The sequence below is a fragment of the Ranitomeya variabilis genome, chromosome 7, assembly GCF_051348905.1.
Source record: "Ranitomeya variabilis isolate aRanVar5 chromosome 7, aRanVar5.hap1, whole genome shotgun sequence".
Taxonomy (NCBI): domain Eukaryota; kingdom Metazoa; phylum Chordata; class Amphibia; order Anura; family Dendrobatidae; genus Ranitomeya; species Ranitomeya variabilis.
In genome coordinates, this window is record NC_135238.1 from 197,909,458 (window position 1) to 197,930,961 (window position 21,504).

Sequence of the window (21,504 nt, forward strand, 5' to 3'; positions counted from 1 at the left end):
TCATACTGTAATCTTACAAGCAAAAAAATACACAAATCCTTCAGGACCGAGGATTCTTCAAATTCAGCACTTCCAATAAATAGGCTCAGCGATGGTGATAGACTTTTGACTTATTTTACTATTTAGCATTAGGGTTGCAAAAAAAAGCCAAAGTTACTTCACTACATATTAAATTCTCCTACTAAACAAGATAGTATGTCAAATGTTGAGTGTCGGTATATGGAGCGGGCTCAGGAGCTGAGCCCGTACCATACACTGGAGCTGCCATCTGTACTTCACGTCCTATAATATCAGTGACCAGAGCTATCTCCAATTGCTGCTGTTTAACCATTTACATGCCGCTGTCAATTACTGATAGCGATATTGAAATAGCAATGTAATGGGGTTGTCATGGCAGTCTGCGGTCTGTTGAAGTCACTACAGCTGCCTTCTTTCTCCTTCAGTGAATTCCAGTCTGTTTGATCACAGGTAAAGTTCCCCTAAAAAATAACGTAAAAAATGTTTTGCAAAAATATAAAAGAAAACCTTCCAAAAATGAAACAATTCAAATCATTCTCTTTTTCTCCATGTAATAATAAAGAAATAAAACATTTATTTATTTTTTTTAAAGTATATTTGGTATCGGCACATCTGTACAAGTCCGATCTATCAAAATTTTAAATTAATTAACCCGAACAGTCAACACCATAATGAAAACAAAAAATTGAAATGCTAAAATTGCAATAACAAGGGTTCAAAATGTTTTCTCTATTAACCCCTTAGTGACAGATGCAATTTGGTACTTAATGACCAAGCCAATTTTTACAATTCTGACCACTCCCACTTATTTTGAGATTTTTTTTGTGTGACATAATGCACTTTATGTTAGCAGTAAAATTTCTTCGATATAACTTGTGTTTATTTATGGAAACAAAAATTGGCAAAAAGTTTGAAAATTTAACATTTTTCAAACTTTTCATTTTTGTGCCCTTAAATCAGAGAGTGGTGTCACACAAAATAGTTAATAAATAACATTTCCCACATGTCAACTTTCACAATTTTGGAAACATATTTTTTTTTTGTTAGGACATTATAAGGGTTAAAATTTGACCAGTGATTTCTCATTTTTCCAACAAAATTTACAAAACCATTTTTTAGGGACCACCTCACATTTGAAGTGAGTTTGGGGGGTCAATATAACAGAAAATACCCAAAAGTGACACCATTCTAAAAACTGCACCCCTCAAGGTATGCAAAACCACATTCAAGAAGTTTATTAACCTTTCGGATGCTTCACGAGAACTAAAGCAATGTGGAAGGAAAAAATGAACATTTTACTTTTTTCACAAAAAATTTACTTTGGAACCATTTTCACAAGGGTATCAGGAGTAAATGGACCACAAAATTTGTTGTGCAATTTCTACTAGGTATGCCGATACTCCATATGTGGGGTAAAGCCACTGTTTGAGCGCATGGCAGGGCTCAGAAACGAGCAAACGTTTGACTGTTTGAAAGCAAAATTGGCTGGAATCAATGGTGGGCGCCATGTCGCGTTTGAAGACCCCTTGATGTACCTAAACAGTGGAAATCTCCCAATTCTAACTCCAACTCTAACCCCAACACACCTCTAACCCTAATCCCAACAATAACCGTAATCCCAACTATGACCACAACATAACCCTAACCCCAACACAACCCTTACCCTAGCCCCTATCCTAACCCTAATCCTAGCCTCAACCCTAACCCTAGTCCCAACCTTAACCCTAGCCCAAACATAACCTTAGCCCAACCCTAACCCTAGCCCCAACCCTAACTTTAGCTGTAGCCCCAACCTAACCCTAGACCCAACCCTGATCCTAGCTCAACCCTAATCATAGCCCAACCCTAACCCTAGCTCTAGCCCCAACCCTAACCCTAGTCCCAACCCCAACCCTAGCCCCATCCCTAACCCTAGCTCCAACCCTAAGCCTAGCCCTACCCTAACCCTAATGGAAAATGGAAATAAATAATTTTTTTTTATTTTATTATTTTTACCTAACTAAGGGGTTAATAAAGGGGGTTTGATTTACTTTTTTGTTTTATTTTGATCACTGTGATGGGGTCTATCACAGTGATCAAAATGAAAGGATAGGAAAAAGTAGCGCTGAGGAATAAGTACCCTTAACTGCCGCTGTCAAAAGGCATTAGAAAAAGGTATCTTTAAAATCGTCAGCTTGAAATGCAAAAGACAACCTCTCACACAGCTCAATCGACAGAAAAATAAAAAAAAAATTACAAGTTTCAGAAAATGGCAGCACAAACCAAATTTCTTTTTACAAAATTCCCAATTTTTTTTAGTTTGATATCACCGGGAATCATACTGACATGGATATTCATGTTTCCAGGTAATTTTTAATACACAACGAATGCTATAAAAACAAAACTTCGTAACAATGGAAGAGATGCTTTTTTTCCCCATATCATCGCACTTTCAATTTTTTTCCCGTTTTTCAGTACTCTGTATGATAAAAACTTCAACTCACCCTGCCAAAAAAAATTCCTCATATAGTTCTGTTTTTAGAAAAAATAAAAATAAAGTTAGAACTCTTGAAAAACGAGATGAAAAAAAGCGGAAACGCAAAAAAGGAAAAATCTCTGGTGAGTGAAGGGGTTAATATACCATAAATGTCTGTTCAATGGTGCACCCATGAGTAGGTCATGAGAAAAAAGGAGTAGAAAGGAGGACAGACGTGGACAGGCAATCTTGAATAATATATACCGTATATACTCGAGTATAAGCCGACCCGAGTATAAGCCGACCCCCCTAATTTTGCCACAAAAAACTGGGAAAACTTATTGACTCGAGTATAAGCCTAGGGTGGAAAATACAGCAGCTACCGGTGAATTTCAAAAATAAAAATAGATGCTCCATACCGTTCATTATTGCCCCAAAGGAGGTTCCATATAAAGCTGTGCCCCATATAATGCTCCATACCTTTGATTATTGCCCCATATATTATCCATATATAGTTGTGCCATATAGAATGCTCTGCACTGTTCATTATGGCCCCATAGATGCTCCTTATAAAGCTGTACCTTATATGCTCTGCACTGTTCATTATGGCCCCATAGATGCTCCTTATTAAGCTGTGCCTTATATGCTCTGCACTGTTCGTTATTGCCCCATAGATGCCCCTTATAAAGCTGTGCCTTATATGCTCTGCACTGTTCATTATTGCCCCATAGATGCTCCTTATACAGCTGTGCCATATATGCTCTGCACTGTTCATTATTGCCCCATACATAGATGCTCCTTATACAGCTGTGCCATATATGCTCTGCACTGTTCATTATGGCCCCATAGATGCTCCTTATAAAGCTGTGCCATATATGCTCTGCACTGTTCGTTGTTGCCCCATAGATGCTCCTTATACAGCTGTGCCATATATGCTCTGCACTGTTCATTATGGCCCCATAGATGCTCCTTATACAGCTGTGCCATATATGCTCTGCACTGTTCGTTGTTGCCCCATAGATGCTCCTTATACAGCTGTGCCATATATGCTCTGCACTGTTCATTATGGCCCCATAGATGCTCCTTATAAAGCTGTGCCATATATGCTCTGCACTGTTCATTATGGCCCCATAGATGCTCCTTATAAATCTGTGCCTTATATGCTCTGCACTGTTCATTATGGCCCCATAGATGCTCCTTATTAAGCTGTGCCATATATGCTCTGCACTGTTCATTATTGCCCCATAGATGCTCCTTATACAGCTGTGCCATATATGCTCTGCACTGTTCATTATGGCCCCATAGATGCTCCTTATTAAGCTGTGCCATATATGCTCTGCACTGTTCATTATTGCCCCATAGATGCTCCTTATAAAGCTGTGCCTTATATGCTCTGCACTGTTCATTATGGTCCCATAGATGCTCCTTATTAAGCTGTGCCATATATGCTCTGCACTGTTCATTATTGCCCCATAGATGCTCCTTATAAAGCTGTGCCTTATATGCTCTGCACTGTTCATTATGGCCCCATAGATGCTCCTTATAAAGCTGTGCCATATATGCTCTGCACTGTTCATTATGGCCCCATAGATGCTCCTTATTAAGCTGTGCCATATATAACGCAGCTGCAATAAAAAAACAAACCACATACTCGCCTCTCTTGCTTGCAGCTCCTCAGCATCCCGTCTCGGCATCTCTCTGCACTGACTGTTCAGGCAGAGGGCGGCGCGCACACTAGTACGTCATCGCGCCCTCTGACCTGAACAGTCAGAGCCAGAGGACGGAAAGACAGAGCGGCGCCCGGCGGTTGGAACGTGGACAGGTGAATATAAAATACTCACCTAGTACCGGCGCTCCTGGCACTCCCCCTGCCTGTCACACTGTCTTCGGGTGCCGCAGCTCTTCCTCTGTCAGCGGTCACTGGCACCGCTGATTAGAGAAATTAATATGCGGCTCCACCCCTATGGGAGTGGAGTCCATATTCATAACTTTAATGAGCGGTCCCACGTGACCGCTGAACTGGGGAAGAGCTGCGGCACCCGAAGACAGTGTGACAGGCAGGGGGAGCGCCAGGAGCGCCGGGACTAGGTGAGTATGCGACAATCCTCTCTCCCCCTCACCCGCCGACCCTGCCGCCGACCGTGACTCGAGTATAAGCCGAGAGGGGCACTTTCAGCCCAAAAATTTGGGCTGAAAATCTCGGCTTATACTCGAATATATACGGTATATGCAAGATTTGGGTTAGGCTGAGTGAACTCTGTGTAATCAGGCAGCCAATCTGTCCCTGGGGTTTCCAGAATAATTATGAAGGTACATAGTACTTACAAGGACCTCCAGTGGACTTCTGGTTCTTGTACTCCTCCCAGGCCCGCCTTAGTTTTTCTAAATCTGATAGATAAAATTACAAGAATTTTTAATTGAAATGCTGTAAGATGAAGTAGGTGTAAAGCCGCGCTGCCGCAGTTACAATACACAATAGAAAAACCAAATGGAGTGTAGATGCGGTTTTATTCGACAATGTGTTTCGAGGTGATCCAACATCTTCATAAGGACAAACCACAACCACATGGGGGAGAAACTTTTTTTATTAGCCCCCTTTACACTCTGGTGATTTTCCGTTCATCAGAGGTGTAGCTAGATTTTCTGGCACCTGGGGAAATAATTCAGTTTGATGCCCCCCCCCCCCCCCCAAGCATATAGATATGCGATTTGCACACTTAGTCTTGTGCCGACGAGCTGTTCTCCCTAATTCGATGTTCAGTGAAAAACTGAGAGAAGCAGGAAGAGAAGCTCATTGACGGTAATGCAGCGCCCCAGAGTCCTGGTCGTTGCAGTACTGTGGCTCCGCCGCTAAGGGGAGCCATGGTACGTCTGATGGCACTGAAGGAGTTCATCTGACCAGGTATCACAGACACCAATACATTTCACAGCCGGGCCTCCAGGGGGAGCTAAGGGTTCTATTCATTAGGCCACTCCTCACATACTGGTAAAACTGAGGGTCAGGCAGGAAGTTAGAGAGAAAGCTGACTGGGTTGGAACCAGGCAACACCTTGTGGCAGAGGGTGTTGTGGGGGGAAGATTCGGTAGGGCCCCTGTCAGGGGTGGGATCCTGACAGAGGCTTGGCAACCTGAGAGAACGTAACGGGACCGTGCCTGCACAGTATAGCGGCGGTGCCCAAGGAAGGATTAGAAGCGAGATAGATTGTGCTGAGTGAGAAACGAGATCAAAGCAAGAAGGAGAATACCAGTAGGGGTCGTGCTGTAAGACCGAGGCAACATCCTACTGAGGCGCAAACAACCGGTGGCCGGAACGCCGAAGGAAGTATTTCTATATACAGCTTCAGGCAATACTTCGAACCTACGGCAGGACAGTCAGTCTCAGGCGGGCTGTCTCACCTAAATCACCTATGCAGTCTTGGGGGGCAACTTGTGGAGAGGGGCGACTCTAGGGTCCCGGAAGAGCTCCGAGCCTACCCGTCAAACGGGTGCCGTCCTAACCGTAACATCAGGGAGGGACGGGGGATTAGCAGAACATCATCTAATCGTGTTGTGAGGGAACTTAAGAAACAGACACAACAGTTGTGGGGACTTTCCGTAAGCACAGCAGGGAAGGACCGCAACACATAGCGCTAGAAGGAAGGCACAGATTTCCACCTGCAAAGAGAACTCTGGAGGTGCCATTGGACCGGCCGGACTTGCGCAGCCTGGTTATCCGGGATCCGGACTGAGGACCCAGAGATCTTCAGTAAAGAGGTAAAGAGACTGCAACCTGGTGTCCTCGTTATTTACTGCACCGCACCACCACACCATCCATATCTATCATTTACTGTACGTCGCCTCCCCACCAGCGGGGTCACGGACCGGGCCTAGCCTGTTATGACCCCAGTGGACAGGGTCTCAGAGGAACGTGTAAGTCTGCGAGATTCAAAAATCCAGCTCATAGGGCTGTGGTAACTGGGTTGACCAAATAGCTACTCCTAACGCCAACACTAGAAGTAGCCGGGGATCATGCCTACGGTGATCGCTAGATGACTCGCGCCAGCCGGAGAATCTAACTACCCCTAGGAGAAGAAAACAAAGACCTCTCTTGCCTCCAGAGAAAGGGACCCCAAAGCAAGATACAAGCCCCCCACAAATAATAACGGTGAGGTAAGAGGAAATGACAAACACAGAAATGAACCAGGTTCAGCAAAGAGAGGCCAGCTTACTAATAGCAGAATATAGCAAGATAACTTATCTGGTCAACAAAAACCCTATAAAAATCCACGCTGGAGATTCAAGAACCCCCGAACCGTCTAACGGTCCGGGGGGAGAACACCAGCCCCCTAGAGCTTCCAGCAAAGGTCAGGATACAGATAGGAACAAGCTGGACAAAAATACCAAACAAAACAAAAGCAAAAAGCAAGGAAGCAGACTTAGCTTGAAATACAGGAACCAGGATCATAGGACAAGAGCACAACAGATTAGCTCTGATTTCAACGATGCCAGGCATTGAACTGAAGGTCCAGGGAGCTTATATAGCAACGCCCCTGAACTAACGGCCCAGGTGAGGATATAGGAAAAGACAGAAGCTCCAGAGTCAAATCACTAATGACCACTAGAGGGAGCAAAAAGCAAAATCACAACAGTACCCCCCCCCTTAGTGAGGGGTCACCGAACCCTCACCACGACCACCAGGGCGATCAGGACGAGCGGCGTGAAAGGCACGAACTAAATCGGCCGCATGAACATCAGAGGCGACCACCCAGGAATTATCTTCCTGACCATAGCCCTTCCACTTGACCAGGTACTGAAGCCTCCGCCTGGAGAGACGAGAATCCAAGATCTTCTCCACCACGTACTCCAACTCGCCCTCAACCAACACCGGAGCAGGAGGCTCAGCAGAAGGAACCACAGGCACAACGTACCGCCGCAACAAGGACCTATGAAACACGTTGTGGATAGCAAACGACACAGGAAGATCCAGGCGAAAGGATACAGGATTAAGGATTTCCAATATCTTGTAAGGACCAATAAAACGAGGTTTAAATTTGGGAGAGGAAACCTTCATAGGAACAAAGCGGGAAGAAAGCCACACCAAATCCCCAACACGTAGTCGGGGACCCACACCGCGGCGGCGGTTGGCAAAGCGCTGAGCCCTCTCCTGTGACAACTTCAAGTTGTCCACCACAAGATTCCAGATCCGCTGCAACCTATCCACCACAGAATCCACCCCAGGGCAGTCAGAAGGTTCCACATGACCCGAAGAAAAACGAGGGTGGAAACCAGAGTTGCAGAAAAAAGGCGAAACCAAGGTGGCGGAACTAGCCCGATTATTAAGGGCAAACTCAGCCAACGGCAAGAAGGTCACCCAATCGTCCTGATCAGCAGAGACAAAACACCTCAAATAAGCCTCCAAAGTCTGATTAGTTCGCTCCGTCTGTCCATTAGTCTGAGGATGGAAAGCAGACGAAAACGACAAGTCAATGCCCATCCTACTACAAAAGGATCGCCAGAATCTGGAAACGAACTGGGATCCTCTGTCTGACACAATATTCTCAGGGATGCCGTGCAAACGAACCACGTTCTGGAAAAACACAGGAACCAGATCGGAAGAGGAAGGCAGCTTAGGCAAAGGAACCAAATGGACCATCTTGGAGAAGCGATCACATATCACCCAGATAACAGACATGCCTTGAGACACCGGAAGATCAGAAATGAAATCCATGGAGATATGTGTCCAAGGTCTCTTAGGGACAGGCAAGGGCAAGAGCAACCCGCTGGCACGAGAACAGCAAGGCTTAGCTCGAGCACAAGTCCCACAGGACTGTACAAATGACCGCACATCCCTAGACAAGGAAGGCCACCAAAAGGATCAGGCCACCAGATCTCTGGTGCCAAAAATTCCTGGGTGACCTGCCAACACCGAGGAATGAACCTCGGAAATGACTCTGCTGGTCCACTTATCAGGCACAAACAGTCTGTCAGGTGGACAAGAATCAGGCCTATCAGCCTGAAATCTCTGCAACACACGTCGCAGATCTGGAGAAATAGCTGACAAGATAATACCATCCTTAAGAATACCAACAGGTTCAGCGACTCCAGGAGCATCAGGCACAAAGCTCCTGGAAAGAGCATCGGCCTTCACATTTTTTGAACCTGGTAAATACGAGACAACAAAGTCAAAACGGGAGAAAAACAATGACCAGCGGGCCTGTCTAGGATTCAGGCGTTTAGCAGACTCGAGATACATCAGATTTTTGTGATCAGTCAAGACCACCACACGATGCTTAGCACCCTCGAGCCAATGACGCCACTCCTCAAATGCCCATTTCATGGCCAACAACTCCCGATTACCCACATTATAATTTCGCTCCGCAGGCGAAAACTTCCTAGAGAAAAAGGCGCAAGGTCTCATAACAGAGCAACCAGGGCCTCTCTGCGACAAAACGGCCCCTGCTCCAATCTCTGAAGCATCCACCTCAACCTGAAAGGGAAGCGAGACATCAGGCTGGCACAAAACAGGCGCCGAAGTAAACCGACGTTTCAACTCCTGGAAAGCCTCCACGGCAGCAGGAGCCCAATTAACCACATCGGAGCCCTTCTTGGTCATATCCGTCAAAGGTTTCACAATGCTAGAAAAGTTAGCGATAAAACGACGGTAGAAGTTAGCGAAACCCAAGAACTTCTGAAGACTCTTAACTGACGAGGGCTGAGTCCAATCAAGAATAGCTCGGACCTTGACTGGGTCCATCTCCACAGCAGAAGGGGAAAAAATGAACCCCAAAAAGGGAACCTTCTGTACACCAAAAAGACACTTTGAGCCCTTGACAAACAAAGAATTTTCACGCAAAATTTTAAAGACCATCCTGACCTGCTCCACATGCGAGTCCCAATTATCAGAAAAAACCAGAATATCATCCAGATAAACGATCAAAAATTTATCCAGATAGTTCCGGAAAATGTCATGCATAAAGGACTGAAAAACTGAAGGGGCATTAGAGAGCCCAAAAGGCATCACCAAGAACTCAAAATGACCTTCGGGCGTATTGAATGCGGTTTTCCATTCATCCCCTTGCTTAATGCGCACAAGGTTGTACGCACCACGAAGGTCTATCTTGGTAAACCACTTGGCACCTTTAATCCGGGCAAACAAGTCAGACAACAGCGGCAAATGATACTGAAATTTGACAGTGATCTTATTTAAAAGCCGATAGTCAATACAAGGCCTCAAAGATCCGTCCTTTTTAGCCACAAAAAAGAATCCCGCACCAAGAGGGGAAGAAGACGGACGGATGTGTCCTTTCTCCAGAGACTCCTTGATATATGAACGCATAGCGGTATGTTCAGGTATCGACAGATTAAACAGTCTTCCCTTAGGAAATTTACTGCCTGGAATCAAATCTATTGCACAGTCACATTCCCTATGAGGAGGCAATGCACTGGACCTGGACTCGCTAAAGACATCCTGATAATCAGACAAATACTCCGGAACTTCCGAAGGCGTAGAAGAAGCAATAGACACAGGCAGGGAATCCTCATGAATACCACGACAGCCCCAACTAGACACTGACATAGCCTTCCAGTCAAGGACTGGATTATGGGTCTGTAACCATGGCAACCCCAAAACAACCAAATCATGCATTTTATGTAGAACGAGAAAACGTATCACCTCGCGGTGTTCAGGAGTCATGCACATGGTAACCTGTGTCCAATACTGCGGTTTATTTTCTGCTAATGGCGTAGCATCAATACCCCTAAGAGGGATAGGATTTTCTAATGGTTCAAGAATAAAACCACAGCGCTTAGCAAATGAGAGATCCATAAGACTCAGGGCAGCACCTGAATCTACAAACGCCATGACAGGATAAGATGACAGTGAGCAAATCAAAGTTACAGACAGAATAAACTTAGGATGCAAATTACCAACGGTGACAGGACTAACAACCTTAGATATACGTTTAGAGCATGCTGAGATAACATGTGTAGAATCACCACAGTAGTAGCACAAGCCATTCCGGCGTCTATGAATTTTCCTCTCATTTCTAGTCAAGATTCTATCACATTGCATCAAATCAGGTGTCCGTTCAGACAACACCATGAGGGAATTTGCGGTTTTTCTATCACATTGCATCACATCAGGTGTCTGTTCAGACAACAACATGAGGGAATTTGCGGTTTTGCGCTCCCGCAACCGCCGGTCAATTTGAATAGCCAGGGACATGGTATCATTCAGACCTGTGGGAATGGGAAAACCCACCATAACATTCTTAATGGCCTCAGAAAGGCCATTTCTAAAATTAGCGGCCAGTGCACACTCGTTCCAATGTGTCAGCACGGACCATTTCCGAAATTTTTGGCAATACACCTCAGCCTCGTCCTGTCCCTGAGACATAGCCAGCAAGGCTTTCTCTGCCTGAATCTCAAGATTGGGTTCCTCATAAAGTAAACCGAGCGCCAGAAAAAACGCATCAATATCAGCCAATGCCGGATCTCCTGGCGCCAACGAAAAAGCCCAATCTTGAGGGTCACCCCGTAAGAATGAAATAACAATTTTTACTTGTTGAGCAGAGTCTCCAGACGAACAAGGTTTCAGGGACAAAAACAATTTACAATTATTCCTGAAATTCCTAAACTTAAATCGGTCTCCTGAAAACAGTTCAGGAATCGGAATCTTGGGTTCAGACCTAGGATTTCTGGTAACATAATCTTGTATACCCTGCACACGAGCGGCAAGCTGGTCCACACTTGTAATCAAGGTCTGGACATTCATGTCTGCAGCAAGCTTAAGCCACTCTGAGGTAAAGGGGAAAAGAAAAAAAAAAAAAAAAAATGAGAGAGGGAAAAAAAAACTCAAAATTTTCTTTCTTATAATCCCACTTCTGCAATGCATTAAACATTTAATACTGGCCTGGCATACTGTTATGACCCCAGTGGACAGGGTCTCAGAGGAACGTGTAAGTCTGCGAGATTCAAAAATCCAGCTCATAGGGCTGTGGTAACTGGGTTGACCAAATAGCTACTCCTAACGCCAACACTAGAAGTAGCCGGGGATCATGCCTACGGTGATCGCTAGATGACTCGCGCCAGCCGGAGAATCTAACTACCCCTAGGAGAAGAAAACAAAGACCTCTCTTGCCTCCAGAGAAAGGGACCCCAAAGCAAGATACAAGCCCCCCACAAATAATAACGGTGAGGTAAGAGGAAATGACAAACACAGAAATGAACCAGGTTCAGCAAAAAGAGGCCAGCTTACTAATAGCAGAATATAGCAAGATAACTTATCTGGTCAACAAAAACCCTATAAAAATCCACGCTGGAGATTCAAGAACCCCCGAACCGTCTAACGGTCCGGGGGGAGAACACCAGCCCCCTAGAGCTTCCAGCAAAGGTCAGGATACAGATAGGAACAAGCTGGACAAAAATACCAAACAAAACAAAAGCAAAAAGCAAGGAAGCAGACTTAGCTTGAAATACAGGAACCAGGATCATAGGACAAGAGCACAACAGATTAGCTCTGATTTCAACGATGCCAGGCATTGAACTGAAGGTCCAGGGAGCTTATATAGCAACACCCCTGAACTAACGGCCCAGGTGAGGATATAGGAAAAGACAGAAGCTCCAGAGTCAAATCACTAATGACCACTAGAGGGAGCAAAAAGCAAAATCACAACACTAGCCACCGTGACAACCCCGGAGCAGAGACTCAGAGGCCCTGTACCGGGTACCCCTCGGCCCTGCGGCGGTGGGGGCGCTACAATTTTGGCGTCACGAACAGGATCTACTTAAGCCTGAAGAATCAGGTCATGTGTGCCTTGGAACTGTGATTTATTGTGCTTGGACTGTACTTTATTGCAAGGACAATCCGCCGCCATTACAGCGCTGAGGAGAGCGCAGGAGAAGAAGAGGGGCGTGGAGTGGGCGTAGACAAGCTGAAGAGCGCGAAAGACAATGGCCGCCCAGTCTAAATATTTCTGCACCGTGAGGACGTGTCCGTCAGCAGCAGAGATCCGCCTCCTGATCCTCAATGGAGGGCGGAGACCGAGAAGACGACACCGCCCACGAAGGAGAGAGCGGGAAAAAGACCAGGAAGCGACCCACGTGGAGGACGCCATGGCCAGCAGCTCTGAACCCGAAAGTGGGGTTGAAGTGGAAGTCTCCCCCAACTACCCGGATGAGCACAGCAGCCCGTTCTCCGTGGACAGCACCGAACTCCTGCGGGTCGAGATGGAGAGCTTGCCCGACCAGCTCCTTCAGCTGAATGTGAAGGCCCAGGCTCCGCACCCGGCGGCACTGGACAGCAGTCTTCCAGCATCGGACCCGATACTGCTGCCGAGGTCCTCGCTGACACCGCCAGAGGAATTCGCCGCAGAGGAGGAACCTACATCGGCTGGTGAGTCCGCCGACCCTGTCCCGCCGGCCGAGGGCTTGCTAGTAGGCCCCGTTGCGGCACCCCCTCTCCCCGGGGCCCATAGACTTCAGCGCCTGTTGCCATGGGAGGAGCCCACGGGTATGGAACACCGCCTGAAGGCCCCGCTTCGACCCACTGCTCTGCTGTGTGAAGTCCGTGCAGAGCGCACAGTGTGCCGCTGGGTGAACCCAGGATCCAACCTTATGGGGTTCCCGGGGGTGAAGACCCAGGAGGGAGAGATGGTACAGGCCCTAAGCTGGGAGGAATACCAGATCCAGCTAGAGCAGCAATGGGAGGAGAACCAGAAAGAATACCAGGCCGGGTTAGAGGCCTACCACCAGAAAGATCTGGCAGTCAAGGATCGCGCCCCCAAGGACCCCACCGCTCACCAGGCCCCGCACAGGCAGGGCAACATCGTCACCTTCAGGCTCTGCGGAGGTTGGGGCTTCATCAAAGAACCGGGCCTGTATGCGGAAGTGTTTGTTAATCGGAGGGATGTTGAATCTCACTTGCGGGAGGGTCACCCGGACCGGGACCTCCGCCCAGGGGATGAAGTCACCTACACCCGGCACTTTGGGGAGAAGGGATGGTTTGCTTTGAATGTCCACAAGAAAAAGCTGATGGAACCCCCGACTAAGGTGCCGGAGAAGATATCTCCTGTAGCTAAAGTGCCCCCTTGCGGTCGGCCCACGATCACCACTGAGACCACCATGGTCACCCCAACGGGCACGATCGTGAAGACCACGACTTGCCGCGTCGTGACCTCCACCGCAGTCGTGGCCACGCAGGTGCCTCCTCAGGTGACCCTCGTGTCTACTGCTCCAGCACTGAAGACAGTAGGTACACAAACCCCCAGATGGGACAGTGCTCCACCTTACGCAGTACCAGGCGGCGGGCAATATCCAAAGGGGTTGCCTCCGCCGGTGCTGCCCCCTGATTGGTTCAAGTAAATATCTGAACACTTTACCATGTAAATAGTTATTGTTCTACTGTTTTGCTGCTAAACCCGTCCAGGGTTAACTCTTAAAGGGGATCCCTTTGTTGACCCGGGATCCCTATTGTTTCTTATTTTTGTTTATTTTCTATGTTCTTTCCTCATTATCAAGAACTGCCGCAATCATGAACAGTGCATGATACAAACTGCTTGTAAATAGTTTGCACCTTCTTAAAGGTGCACCCTACTGGTTTTACTTAAAGAAGGACTCTTTGCGAAGATACCGCACCGGAGCCTTTGCTGAGTATGGACTGGTAGCTTGAGAAGATGCGCTACCTCATAAAGACTTGGTCCCCTCTTAAAGGGGATGTTCACCTGTGTACTTACGAGTAATACTGCCTTAAAACAGTAAAGTGCTAATGATGTCTTAAAAGAGAAAGTTAATGATGCTGCTGATATGTACAAGTTATATGCAACTAACTCGTTGAAAGAAAGAAGTGTTTAATAATGTGTTCTGAGATAAAGTTAGAAGAAAGATGCAGCAGACCCGTAGGGGTAGACGTAGTGTCCTGCATACCTGTCAGTAAGAAAAGTAATGATGGAAGTTTAATGTTTGATAATGTTGATAGAAAATGAGGACAGAAAGTGAACCCGTAGGGGTTAGTTGGCGAGTCCTCCTTAGAGCCATATAGAGGTGGCTCAGTGATTTCAAACTGAAAGTAATGTTATGTTCTATACTGTGTATAGTAGTTGAAAAGGCAGTAGGCCCGGGCTGAAAGGGGCGGTCCTGTAAAGAAAGGAGAGGCAGCAGGCCTGGAGCAGTTAGGACAGGCGGTCCTGCAGACGTAAAGTAGGAGAATGTAGCACAGTTGCTCAAGCCTTATAATGTGTTATAAGAAGGTCTTTAGTGGATTTAGAGTGTACATCCTTAAAGGCAATGTTAAATTATTGTTCAACAATTTTGCACTAAGTAGAATACCCGGTTGGGTAACAGGAGTTGTTTATAGCCTGTAATTTATAATATTTAACCATGTTTGTAACGTTCAAGTGTCCTCACCTCCCATAAAGGGAAGCTCTGTTCAAATATGCTTATTGTTATTCCACTCAACCAAAATTGTATGTCTTTTTGCTAACCTGTATTGTTGTTTTCTTCCCAGTCCAGGAGTACTGGATTTAACCGGGGGGGAGTGCAGTGCCCCAGAGTCCTGGTCGTTGCAGTACTGTGGCCCCGCCGCTAAGGGGAGCCATGGTACGTCTGATGGCACTGAAGGAGTTCATCTGACCAGGTATCACAGACACCAATACATTTCACAGCCGGGCCTCCAGGGGGAGCTAAGGGTTCTATTCATTAGGCCACTCCTCACATACTGGTAAAACTGGGGGTCAGGCAGGAAGTTAGAGAGAAAGCTGACTGGGTTGGAACCAGGCAACACCTTGTGGCAGAGGGTGTTGTGGGGGGAAGATTCGGTAGGGCCCCTGTCAGGGGTGGGATCCTGACAGAGGCTTGGCAACCTGAGAGAACGAAACGGGACCGTGCCTGCACAGTATAGCGGCGGTGCCCAAGGAAGGATTAGAAGCGAGATAGATTGTGCTGAGTGAGAAACGAGATCAAAGCAAGAAGGAGAATACCAGTAGGGGTCGTGCTGTAAGACCGAGGCAACATCCTACTGAGGCGCAAACAACCGGTGGCCGGAATGCCGAAGGAAGTATTTCTATATACAGCTTCAGGCAATACTTCGAACCTACGGCAGGACAGTCAGTCTCAGGCGGGCTGTCTCACCTAAATCACCTATGCAGTCTTGGGGGGCAACTTGTGGAGAGGGGCGACTCTAGGGTCCCGGAAGAGCTCCGAGCCTACCCGTCAAACGGGTGCCGTCCTAACCGTAACATCAGGGAGGGACGGGGGATTAGCAGAACATCATCTAATCGTGTTGTGAGGGAACTTAAGAAACAGACACAACAGTTGTGGGGACTTTCCGTAAGCACAGCAGGGAAGGACCGCAACACATAGCGCTAGAAGGAAGGCACAGATTTCCACCTGCAAAGAGAACTCTGGAGGTGCCATTGGACCGGCCGGACTTGCGCAGCCTGGTTATCCGGGATCCGGACTGAGGACCCAGAGATCTTCAGTAAAGAGGTAAAGAGACTGCAACCTGGTGTCCTCGTTATTTACTGCACCGCACCACCACACCATCCATATCTATCATTTACTGTACGTCGCCTCCCCACCAGCGGGGTCACGGACTGGGCCTAGCCACCGTGACAACCCCGGAGCAGAGACTCAGAGGCCCGGTACCGGGTACCCCTCGGCCCTGCGGCGGTGGGGGCGCTACAGTAACAGCGTAAGTATGAAAATCGCATATAAGTGAAGTGGCCATGTGATGACTGCTGGAACCAGCAAGCAGAGCTGAATCCTGACTTTGAGGATATTACATGCTGTTAGGATTGGCTGCAGGTCTTGATTTTATAATTAAAGGGTGTGTCCAGGTTTTCGATGAAAATCTGCAGTTACTATAGGTGGCTGCAGGCTTCTGAATTCTCACAGTGCAGGGAACAAAGTGAAGACTGTAATTCTGAGAATGGAGCCGGTGTATTGTGTGGAAGATGATCACCAGTTTAGCGGAATATTAAATGGACATTGTTTTAAAGGACTGGTCTGGCTTATTGAATGAAATGGTTAACGGCAGCGGGACTGCACTAAGTGCAATGGGACTGACGATGGAAGCAGCAGATCTGGGTACAACGTCGCACACACACACCAGCAACACAAAATTTCCTGCAGCTGGACCCCAAGGTGCAAAGGGCGGCCCATTCACATGACTACCGCCGGGGACCAGTTTACATATGTACATTTAACATCTCGTTGAAGACAAACATTTACTTCTGTTATATATTGTGTCCTGCTGGACAACCAAATTTTATGTCACCTGCACATTCGGAATCTACATTTGTCACTTCCCATTTGTTGCCAACTTTCCCACAAAGTGTATAATGAACATTGGGTATTGTTAGCTTCCAATATTATGATGTAAATAATGACTTACCCACGCGTGGCCTCCTCAGTCTTCTCTCCCTTACATCTCCGTCTTCTGATGGTGTCATCCACTGTCTCATCCTCCTCATCCCACATTTTTCTATAATCTATAGCAGGAGAGCGATATGATCACATATATTATACACTGAAAGAACAGGTAGGATCATTTCTGGAGCAATTGTCCTGTAAGTTCTCATCAGTAGGTATAGAAATTATTGTACTTTATCTTATATTAAACATGTAACACATTTCCATTAAAGGCATCAGACCTCCCAAGAAGGCCTCCTAGTGTTACATGCAGTTCCTTCATTATCTTCACCCTTAGAAGGTTCCACTGGTTTTCGATATCTAGTGCTAGTTGTGCAATTCTTATGGTGTGTTCACACTGAGGTTTTAACTTTTTTTTGCTGATATTTTGAAACAGAAATGCAAATACTCCGGAAAAACTTGGAATTTCTGCTCCAAAAACTCAGTGTGAACATACCCATAATATTTCTAATCCATTCCTAAAGGGTATGTGGGTATATAGTTCTTGAGCAGGTATGCTCCATAAGCTGCCTAAAATATTGCTAAAAAAAAAAACTTGAAAGACTTTTCCTATTCACTTCCATTGTAAAACCAGTTTTCTGTCAGTTCATCAGTCTTTTCAGAGTTTTTATCCGCTTCAGGCATTGAGATACGCCTGGTTGGAAAAAAAAGTGTATGTCACTTCCTTAACCCGTTCATGACATCTGCCGTGCATGTACGGTGCAAGTCAGAAGCTGGTGTATGGATCGGGCTCACGGAGTGAGCGCCCCATGCTTGGCAGGTGATGGCTGTAGGTTATACAGCTAGGACTTGCTTCTAACAATCACGGATGGCTCCCGTGACATGATCGCGCGTCACCAGTGGGTTGTTATGACAGTCAAGAGTCTGTTAAAGACCCAGATGCTTATCTTTATGGAGCTCCCTTGAAACCCAGCTATGTAGTCGAGTTTCGCAAGGAGACCATAATTTTACTATATGCATCGCTGTATATAACACAAGCGATCTGATTGTCGCAGGTTCAAGTTTCCTAACTGGACTAACAAGTACAGTGAAAAGTTAAAAAAAAGAAAAGTTTTAAAAAATATTAAAAAAATGTAAAAAAACATAAGTTGAAATCAACTCCTAAAACTCTATCAAAGATAAAGATAATTAAAAAATACACGTGTGGAACCGCCGAGTTCAGAAAATTCCAATCTATCAAAATGTAAAAATAATTAACCCAATTGGTAAACACCGTAAATAGAAAAAAAATCAAGAACCTCAAAAGTTAAAAAAAAAACACTGCAATACAACAAAAAAGGCTATAACAAGCGGTCAAAAAGTCACATCTATTCCAAAATGATATCCACAAAGCTGTCATCTCACCCTTCAAAAAGTAAGCCATCACACAGCTCCATCAACTGAAAAATTGGAAAATGGCAAGAAAATCAAGAATTTTTTTTTAATTCTGATTTTTTTTTTCACCACCAAAATATTTAAAAAAAAACTGGACATTTTTTTGAATCACTGTAATCGTACTGATGAGGAGAAATGTATTGCGAGGCAATTTTTATCACATTATGTACACCTTAAAACAGTCTCTAAAAAACAATGTCAGAATTGTGGTTTTTTTTCTCACAATTTCTCCCCACTTGGAATTTTTTTTCCTGTTTTCCCAGCGCTGAGATCTCATCTCCTGAAATCTTGATGCCAAGATCTCCATCTGCGCATGTGCGGCCCCCGGCAGCCATTTTCTCGGAGTCCACCGCATAGGAAACCATGTAACTGCGAGGGCTCTGGCCATTCATAAAATGTCGGCACACCACCCGCAGTGGCGCGCCACACATCCGAACAGCCCCTCATCCGAGCCTGCGGCCTGCTGCAATGCTCCACTCTTGCCTCCTCCAGCAGCGACTCTGAGACCCCGCTTCAACGCAGCCACCACCCCCAGTAAGCAATAACATGCATGGATTATAAGAAGCACCACCATTTTTTAAAAAAAAAAAGTTTTTTTCCTATTTTTCTCATCAAAATTTGGGGTGCGTCCTATAATCTGGAGCATCTTATAATCGGAAAAATAAGGTAATTTTATATTAAATCAACTGTTTGATTATTTATAATAAAAAAAAAAGACAGCCTTGCCTCCGCCCCCGACCTTCTCTCTTTCCACTTGTTGATTTTCAAAATTGTTGAGTTCTGCAGAGAAATGACAAAAGGGGAAGGAATGTGAAGAAGTGCCAATAATGTTCATTATATAGTAACTGAGCCATGCAAGAGAAAATCAGATGTAAGAAGGATGCAGGTAAAATGAAAACACTACAAAACCTATCATATAACTACAAAACGGCTCATATAAGACCAAACCTTTAAAAAATGGTTAAAAAGAGCATATAAGTTACAATGGCACCCATCGGGCTGCACTCTTTTCTTTCACATGCAATAAAAAAGCAGTAACAAGCAGCCTAGGATCCTCCTGAGGACGTATATTTAATAAGATGGCAAAAAAGAGCATTCAAAAATGCATAAAGCAACTTATGAGGCAGCATGAGTAAAAGAAAGTGATAGCAAAAATTAAACCAATGCAAGAAAAGCAGATCAAGGGATCCCGAGGCGCGGAGGGGAATGGTTGCATGCCCCTTTCCCTCTGTGCTAGGAGACCTCTTGGTCTGGTTGTATTTTATTAGTTTTATTTTTTGCATTCAGCCATAGTTGCCTTCTGCAGGTAATTATGGCAACCCATCGATACCCAAGATCACCCCTGGGCAGGATGGTGCAGCTTATTAGGCCTCTTTTACACTTCCGTCTGCTGGCGGGCGTCGTTATGCGTTGTTGTGACGTATCGGCGGACGTCGTGAAAATAGTGAAAAACGTAACGCATCCAGTGTTTTGATGGATGCGTTGTTTGTGTTGTTGCCTGAATTTCAATGGAGCAATTTCGAGAGAGAGAGAGGGAGAGGGAGAGAGAGAGAGAGAGAGAGAGAGAGGGAGAGGGAGAGGGAGGGAGAGGGAGAGGGAGGGAGGGAGAGAGAGAGAGAGATTTTTCCCTGACTTGAAAATTCTTCCAGGCATGCTCAGAGTGAAAAAACGGGATACGTCGCTGAATTCCTGTGTTTTTTTGCAGGACCCTGTTTTTTCAAAACTCGACGGACTTCTAAGGGAGGAAAAAGACAGAAGTGTGAAAGAGGCCTAAATGCCACGATCAGTGATTTACAGCAGAATTTAATAGCTTAACAGTAACAACTGGAGAACGCTAAGATCATTGCAATAACAGGCACAACCTCAAGACAGGTGTAGCGTTCATTTTTAAGAGGCCAATCATATTTTTCAAATCCTGATCAATCCTCTTAAATTCTTATGCACCCACCCTCTATTCTATGTGGTTTGACATCCTTATTATCCTCCATCCTATCATAGGTTAGGGTATAACTTACTGATCACTGGGGGTCTTGACTGTTGAGACCCCAGTGATTCAGAGAATGTGGCTCTAGAACCTGAGGACAAGGCTTCTTTTGAGCCCTTTCTAGAATGAAGAGAAGATTCACAAGCTTGACCCCTGCACTTGGCTTTTTCAGGCAGTGCAATACACAATGAATGGAGCAGAGGTTACCATACGCTCCACTACTTCATTCAAGATGGACCCGTTCTTGAGTCCCAAAGCCCCGTTCTTGAGATTGCTGGCCGATCCCATCAGTCACCATCCTGGCAATCACAGTAAAAATAAATATATTTTTGGGACAACCTTTTAAGATTTGTAAAATATAATTTTCCATTAACCCCTTAACCCCTTCATGACCCAGCCTATTTTGACCTTAATGACCTGGCCATTTTTTGCAATTCTGACCAGTGTCCCTTTATGAGGTAATAACTCAGGAACGCTTCAACGGATCCTAGCGATTCTGAGATTGTTTTTTCGTGACATATTGGGCTTCATGTTAGTGGTAAATTTAGGTCGATAATTTCTGAGTTTATTTGTGAAAAAAACGGAAATTTGGCGAAAATTTTGAAAATTTCGCAATTTTCACATTTTGAATTTTTATTCTGTTAAACCAGAGAGTTATGTCACACAAAATAGTTACATTTCCCACATGTCTACTTTACATCAGCACAATTTTGGAAACAATTTTTTTTTTTGCTAGGAAGTTATAAGGGTTAAAATTTGACCAGTGATTTCTCATTTTTACAACAAAATTTACAAAACCATTTTTTTTAGGGACCACCTCACATTTGAAGTCAGTTTGAGGGTTCTATATGGCTGAAAATACCCAAAAGTGACACCATTCTAAAAACTGCACCCCTCAAGGTGCTCAAAACCACATTCAAGAAGTTTATTAACCCTTCAGGTGTTTCACAGCAGCAGAAGCAACATGGAAGGAAAAAATTAACATTTAACTTTTTAGTCACAAAAATGATCTTTTAGCAACAATTTTTTTATTTTCCCAAGGGTAAAAGGAGAAACTGGACCACGAACTTTGTTGTCCAATTTGTCCTGAGTACGCTGATACCTCATATGTGGGGGTAAACCACTGTTTGGGCGCACGGCAGGGCTCGGAAGGGAAGGAGCGCCATTTGACTTTTTGAATGAAAAATTGGCTCCAATCTTTAGCAGATGCCATGTCGCGTTTGGAGAGCCCCGGTGTGCCTAAACATTGGAGCTCCCCCACAAGTGA

At 45.5% G+C, this 21,504-nt stretch overlaps 1 long non-coding RNA gene across 1 annotated transcript; it reads right to left on the bottom strand.

Annotated features, from left to right (window-relative positions):
- Positions 1–139: 139 nt before the first annotated feature.
- LOC143785935 (uncharacterized) lies at positions 140–16,940 on the bottom strand. The gene is made up of 3 exons (XR_013218162.1): positions 16,842–16,940; positions 4,799–4,861; positions 140–479 (listed from the first exon to the last, which is right to left on the bottom strand). It is a non-coding gene; the product is annotated as an uncharacterized LOC143785935 (long non-coding RNA).
- Between the last annotated feature and the right edge of the window lie 4,564 nt (positions 16,941–21,504).